The sequence below is a fragment of the Sparus aurata genome, chromosome 24 (genome assembly GCF_900880675.1).
Source record: "Sparus aurata chromosome 24, fSpaAur1.1, whole genome shotgun sequence".
Taxonomy (NCBI): domain Eukaryota; kingdom Metazoa; phylum Chordata; class Actinopteri; order Spariformes; family Sparidae; genus Sparus; species Sparus aurata.
In genome coordinates this window covers 18,579,531-18,587,583 of record NC_044210.1, presented here as the reverse complement: position 1 = coordinate 18,587,583, position 8,053 = coordinate 18,579,531, and positions in this window count along the sequence as shown.

The following is an 8,053-nucleotide window of genomic DNA, read 5'->3' as shown; positions in this document are numbered from 1 at the left end:
ACTATAAACACTGAGATCAACTATAAAGATGAGTGAGTAGATCTGCAGCACAGTAACATTTCAACTCCTATTGATAAATCACTGAAATGTGACCAATCAGAAACATCTACTGCACTTTAACATAGAGTTAAGTTTACTGACACACAGTTACTCCTCACAGTCGCTCATTAGTTTGTAAGCATCACTCTGCTAAGTATCTAACACAGTTCTGTGGTCTCACTTGATGTCCTGCCTATAACAACGTCTGATTGGCTGTTACTCTTGTGCAGTGTTACCAATCACCACTGAAGGCTTGGTGCCACTGCACAGAGGAGCAGCTCTGCAGACTGGAGCAGGGGTAGAAGCTCTGGTGAGGCAGCAGGTATTTACAAAATTAGAAACATTACAATCCTCTACACCCAGTGTTCCCACACTGGGGTACGCGTACCCACAGGGGGAGACGGAGTGACGTAGAGGGTACCTGAAAACAAAGTGGTTTGCAAAACCAAGGTCAAAGAGTACGATTACAATTCAAAATGTGTGGGCAGTGTTGGGGAAGCTACTTTGCGAGCGTAGCATGTAAAACTAGTATGGAGTTCAGCCTGGCAGTAGTTGAACAAACTACATTTCTACCCCTGAAGAAATTTAGTTTGTAAAACTACTGCTCAAAAAAGAGGATTTAGCAAATATTCATACTCATTATACTCATTTAAATCAACGTTAAATAAATAAATATATGGTGTATATGAAACAAAATATAATAGCCTACAAAGAATTCACATGCTAGCAGAAATATGCCTCTCTGCTCAAGTTTTATTTTCAAAAGAACCAAAGCTGACATGTTTGGTCAACATCACAGGAACTTCAGAGGCACTAACACTGAAGCACTAGAACTAGTTGTCAGGGCAGAATGGCTTGTTGACACGACACATGAGCATTCTCGCAAAGTTTTTATCAGACAGCCAGTTCTGTTTGGCACTAAAAATATTTGAAATATCTACATTATGTCATGTTAATAAAGAAAATGTAAGATATTTAAAGAAGGAAAGACTCCAGATGTCCCTGCAGAGAGCAGTCCTGTTGTTACTGCAGTCAAACAGCATCTCCAGCTCACATGCTGGGAGTCCTAAAATTCAGTAATTATTAATGTTCTAGATGATCACAGTGATTATTAGGGTCCGGGCAGCTAAGCTGCCAGGACACTATTGTATTCCTAGGAATTCTTTCTTTCTTCTTTCTTTCTTCCGAGGAAGTCATACTTCCCATGGGCAAAAACTCACCAAACTTTACAGAAATGTCCGGCCCCATGCCAGATTTATTTAATTCTAAGGACATGTCAATATTCCTCCTGGGGGGGGGGCACAATAAGCGTTTAAATTTCAAAAAATTTAAAATACCTACAAAATCAACAGTACATGCTACAGTTTTGAAACTTTCACCAAACTGTAGCACCAATACTGCTGAAACTTTAGTCCGCTTAAACTCATTACAAATTATGAAGTCCATCACTCAGTTTTTTACAAAACCTGTAAAACTTATAAAACCTATTGTTGTAGAGTGACTGAGTTATCACAGCTGTGTTAGAGGGGCTGCGCCCCGGAACCTTTATACGTAGGAACCATTGTGTCTGAGGGTTGGTTCCGCCCGACTGGTTAATGTGCGTACTGAGCTGCACAGGTGAAATAAAGAACACAAACAGTATTGAAAGTTGGCGTGTATATTAGTTCTTTTAAAGACAACACTCAGGTCATTACACCTATCTCCTCCCACAATTTTTGCTCAATTGTCACAGAACTTGCTAGAGAGCATCTTCAGACCGTCCTCCACAAAACTTGTTCCTCGGATTTTTGATTTATCAAAAATTAAGCCTACAGTGCATCAAAATGTTTGACTATAAACAGTACTGTAAACATATACTATCAAATTCTTGCTAAATACATTTTCAATCTTCCTGAAAAAAATTTAGAATATTTTGGAGTCATGGTTGATGAAGTTTGGCAAATATCAGAATTTTATCTCAAAAACGGAATTTTTGAGAACATTTTGAATTCTGCTCTCATGGGAACAACTGGAGTCAATGTAAGAGTGGCATTTTTAAACATCAGATGTTTCCCTTATGAAGCAAAACATTTAGAGTTAAAAACAAATCACCAACATTTCCATGCTGTCAAGATGCAATTTATGTATTATCAGATTTTTGTTTAGATAACAGAATTTCTGACATTTTGACCATTTTTGAAATCTGCCTTGACAACAGCTGCCTGGACAGTGACTCCCTGAGTTGACAAATGAAGCTACACAGCAGGTCTCAATTCCAGCCAATTAGCTCAGCGAGTTAGGAACTGGTTCTTGGTGTCAGGGGTTGTGTGTTCAAGACCCAGCAAGGGTGGTGATGATGACAGATCAAAATGCCAGATATCCTCAATATGAAACACAAGACAATTGTCCTGATGGTGGGATCACAACAAGCCTCTAAATTAAATAAAAACAAATAGCTTGGACTGGACCATGAGAGAAAGCTCACTGAATTTTACATAATGGTCCAGTCTCATGCCAGATTACCTCAGCTGTAAACCCAAGCTGAATGGAAGCCTGATGGTGGCGCTACAACAAGCATCTAAAGTTCAAAACATTGAAAATTCATAACAAATCAACCCGCTAGAACTTCACACTTTCATCAAACTGTAGCCCCAATACTAAAGAAACTTTTGTACATTTAAACCTATTAAAAATTATTAAGTCCATCACTCTGTTTTTTTTTCTCCTCCCACAATTTTTGCCTACAGTGCATGAAAATGTTTTAATGTGAACACTACTATAAACATATACCTGCAAATTGATAAATAAATCTTCAATGTTCATGAAAAAATTGAAAATTTTTTAGAGTCATGGTAAATGATGTTTGACAAATATCAGAATTTACCTAAAAAACTGAATTTTTGAGAACATTTTGAATTCTGCTCTCATGTGAATAATTGTGGTCAATGCAAGCAGCATTTTTAAACATCAGTTATTCACTTATGGAGCAAATCAATCATTTTTAAAAAATAAATTACCAACATCTCCATGCTGCAATATGTGTATTTTCAGATTTTTGTCTTGATAACTGAATTTTTTACAATGGTTTCAAATCTGCCTGCACAACAGTGAATGGCTTACTCAGTTTGTGAAGCCCCTGTTGTATTGCAACTTGTCAATTAGCTCAAAGCGATAGATGACAGTCTTTGGTTCCAGAAGTTGTGAGTTCAAGCCTCAAGTAGTCCAAAATGAACATTGTTTTCAACTGTCTTGTCTTCCTATTCTCCTGTTTGTTGCTCAGAATTGCCTAAATTTGCCAAAAATAGCCCAGACCTGACCCATCGCTGCGCAGCAGCTATAATTCTTGTTGATTTTGTGTCCATGAAGCATCTCATACTGGTTTAACTGCTCCTGAGCAAACAGGTTAACATCACAACATCTCACTGGTTATTTAAGGAATTGATCAAATACCACACTAATAATAAAACCATCCACATGAGTCAGTGACAGAAGAGTCTGAAACCAAAGAGTAACATAAAGAGAATAAATCAGGGAGCTCCATCATGTCTCTGTCCTCTTAGTAAACAACAATGATTGATCACTTCAACCTTTTCTCATAAAAACAAGTTGTGGCCTTTAGTTTCATTCTCTGCTGAATTCAATGAGCTTCTCTACTGAGACTCTGCTCCATCACAAGTATTGTGTCACCAGTTTCCACCGGCTGTCTTTTCTCTGGAAATACAGAGATATAAAACTGACTGACCTTCTGCTCCTGAGCTGCTGGCTGACAGGTTCTGCAGCAGGTCCATCCTGGGTATCTCCTTCAGAACCTCCTTGGTCACCTTCATAGCTCCATGAAGTTCATAGGTTTTCACCATCAGGTCCACTGTTTCCAATCTTTCTGCATTCTCCAGGTCGGCAGTTGCGATGCCACGATCCTCCAGATAAAATTTGAACTCCTTAAATTCTTCAATTTTTAATTTTTTCAGAATTTTCAAGAGGTCCACTTTCTTCAGTTTGGCTCCCTGCTAATAAAAGTCAGTATTATCAACCTGACAGAAAACTGTGACAGGAACATATCAGAGCATCAACAGGAACTCTAATTGGCCGACACAGCAGTAGATTCTGGCCAGTTAGAGCTCCTGCTGCTGCCGCGTGGGCCGGACTGAAAGTAACTGAAGTGATGCTCTGCTTACACGTCCTTCTGTCTCCAGATGTGAACAGCTGACAGTCTGTTCCATTTTCCATCAGCTTCTGTTCCACCAGCTGTTACTTCTTGAAATTAAGCTGTCGTCTCAGGACACCAAACAACACATGAACAAGAAAGACGAAAAACATGAAACCACAACTTTAACATCAATACAAGTAAAAGTGAAGAAAACTAAAGTTCTTAGATGATAACCAGTAAAGCGTCCAATGTTCCACGGAGGAGGACACGAGTCAGTTCTGTTCAGAAAACATCTTGGATCCAATAACGTCGCTGCATTCTGACTATTCAAGTTGTGTTGGGCCCAGAAATGATGCAACACGTCTTCCCCTCGTGTGAATGCAGGTGTGACTGTTTCAAACTCTGATGGAGGTTTTGCTTCGTCCTCTGATCTCATCAGGAACATCTGGTCACCAGAAGAGGAAGAAGCACCATGACAGTTAGCAGTACACATTAGTTCATATTCCAGCCTGCAGCTTCTCTCTCGTCAGTCTATCCTGCTGAGCCGGACACTGCAGCTCCTGATCCGTCTGTCCTGCACTGCAACTTTATTCTTCCACATTTTGGAGGCAAATGTTCTTTTGACTCAACTACATTTGTTTGACAATTTAAGTTACATTACAGATTACATGCTGCATCAGAGCAGAGACTGAAAACTGGTTTTCCTGCGTTTCACAACTGACGTCAAGATAACAAACCTTCATGTGAACAAGCAGGTTGACTTGGTTTGTTGGCACCAGTTCAGTTTTAACTTTGTTGTTTTCACAGTGACGGTCGACTCAAAGCACACGAGGAAAAACGAAGACAATACAATACAAGTATAAACAGGAAGTAACAGTGTGGAAAGATTGAATCACTGCTGTCATCGAGTAGAAAATGGAGCTCCATGACAGCAGAGTTTCTTCATCAAAGGTGTGTCCTGTTACCTGTCAGGGTTCTGACCCGTTACAGTCCAGATGAGCTCAAACAGGATGTGTCCCTTCTTCTGCAGACACCGACAGACGCTGCTGGTGTCTGTTGATCCGACTGACACCCGTCACATCCTCAGAACTTTAGGTCCAAATGGAGCCGGGTCAGAACCAGGTAACAGCAGACAGGCAGAGTGAGCTGGAGTCTAACTGGACAAACAGATGTGCATCAATCCTGCTCTGGTTCAATGATTGTTTCAGTGCAGTGATCATCTCTGATCTATTCACAGTGTTGTGTTACTGTACAACAACATGACAACAGTCTTTATACTGTACGTACCATCACAGTTAAACCTATTCAGAGACACAACAACCCTACAGTGACTGTGACAATAAAACAGCAGCTCAGTTTTTATACAGGTGAATATGTGAAATGATGACCTCATGGAGACACAAGTATTTTGATGTTGCTGTTTAAATCCATCACACCAGAGTCTAAATGATGCTGTCACATATTTATATGACAGCTGTGCGGAAAGTTTGATGGAAAGAATCAGTTTTCATGACAAAGAACTTTTGTGGAGTTCAGACAAAATGGCGACCTGTTCTCAGTTTGTGTTTGAGTGATAGTTTCAGGAAGTGTTTCAACAAAGAGAGAGGCTGGAATAGTTTCATGTTCTCTGCCCTCCACATCTGATGACAAGTTAACAAACAGGTCGATTGATTATTGATCACATTTCAGTGGACAGAGACAGAAAGAGGCGACACTTCCTGTTGGAGGAGTGTTCACAGCTCTGACAGCTCATTTTGTGACACACTCACATTTTGATTCTTTCATTATAAAATAAAAGCTTACATCTGCTCACCGTCCTCTGAATGCTGCTTCCTACTGTCTCCACATCAACTACTGATGAACAGCTGCTAATTATCCATTTGTTTTGATAAACAAAGCTTTTTTCTTTGTATTCTATAGACGGTGATGTTGTGGTTTCTCTCTTGTGACAAATGTACTTATTGTCGCTTTGGACAAATGCGTCTGCTAAATGTCATAATTGTAAATATAAATGTAAACGACTAACTCCACCTCTGCTCTTCCTCCACCGTTCTCCTCTCAACATGGAGGATGATGTTTGTAACGGCAGCTGTTTGAACTCACAGCTGTGAGTTTGTAGAAATGAACAATGGAGCGGCAGATTGTTGCTGTTTCTAGTGTTGCTAAGCTAACAACAGCTTGAGTTACCGAGTGAAACATTTTAAATGTGTTACATTACCTTCAGCTGGAGGTTCACACGGACACGACTGTCTGCACCACAATGATCACAGCAACTGACACTAAACTTTAAAGAGGAAGATAAAGTCAGGAAGTGAAAGTCCGGAAGTGAAAGTCAGAGAGTGAGATGACTGTTAAACATGAATCATGTGTGAAATCTGATGACTTATGTGTTTTTAACTGACTGTTAGTTTCTATGAGGTCACTACACAACAACTCACACACAACTCACAAGTTGTCATCAGTGGTGGACAGTAACAGAGTAAATTTACTTGAGTACTGTACTTAAGTACATATCCAGAGGATTTGTACTTTACTTGAGTATTAGATTTCTTTGGTACTTATTACTTTTACTTGAATACATTTCCAAGACAAATATTTTTACTTTTACTCAAGTTAATTTCTAGGAAGGCTGAAAAGTACTCGTTACTTTCAGGTCTGCTCTTTTTTTTTCTTTTTTTTTTTTCTAAAATACTATTGGACACAAGCTGTGTTTGTCACTGAAGGAAACCTATCACAGAGCACGCTCTCCACTGGGATCTACGTAAAAGCGGAAATACGTCATCCCTCCCCATAAGGATAGGCCTACCACCAAAGTAGCCACGCTCTCGACTGCGTTTGTCAACACAAAACCGCGAGAATGGCTGCATCAGATGTAGTTTTTTGTAAAGCAGTGATTCTCAACCAGTGGTCTGGGGACAACATTGGTCTTTGAGGGGGTTCCATTTCCCAACTTAGCTAAATGATAGAGAGTTAGTTGGACGGTGCAGGTTCATTTGGTTACAGTTTTAATGATTGTTAATAAACATCTGCATCTGCAGCATCTGCTGTCCTCCTGTGATCCCATTCATTTGATTTGTTTTTATAGGTGTTTCTGCAGGCTTTATATAACATTGTAGTTCTAAAAGCAAGCACATCAGTGCAGGTGGTTTCAAAGAGTTCATTCTCAGAAACAAGAGTTAAAAGGTCCTTAAGTTCATTTAGAAAAAATTATAGTAATTCATTGATGTGAAAAATAAGAAATTTACTCTTACTCTTACTTTTACTTAAAGTAAATTTAAAAGCATGTACTTTTGGATACTTTAGTAACTTTAAAAGCAAGTACTTTTTTACTCTTACTCAAGTAACATGTCGACTGAGCTACTTTTACTTGTAACGGAGTAAATTTTGACCAGTAGTATTTGTACTCTTACTCAAGTACTGGGGTCGAGTACTCTGTCCATCTCTGGTTGTCATGAAGAAACATTCAGGTAACAACTTGTGTTATAAAATCCTTCAGCTGTGCTGCAGATACTTTGTGAGTTTTTAACTAGAACCTCAAACACACAGTAAAGTTACATGTTAGTGTTTGTGACTGTGATTCAGTTCAGGCCTCCCTCCTCTCTGTCCTCACACTGATTCATGCTGCTCAATTCACACACACTTTCCTCTGGGGAGGAAACACAAATCATTCATCTGCACATCAACTGAAATCAGCCTTTCCATCATGTCTCCTGTCAGAACATCAGCTGCTCCTCCTCTGATTGGCTGCTTCATATCTATACTCCCTTGAGAAATCGCTCCATTTAGTGAGTTGTTGAGTTAAGAGAACTTTTAGAAACTGTGTGAAACGCTGTTAATGTCAAGTTCTTAATGATTCGGGCCTTCTTGTAAATTCGGCCTATGTTACAG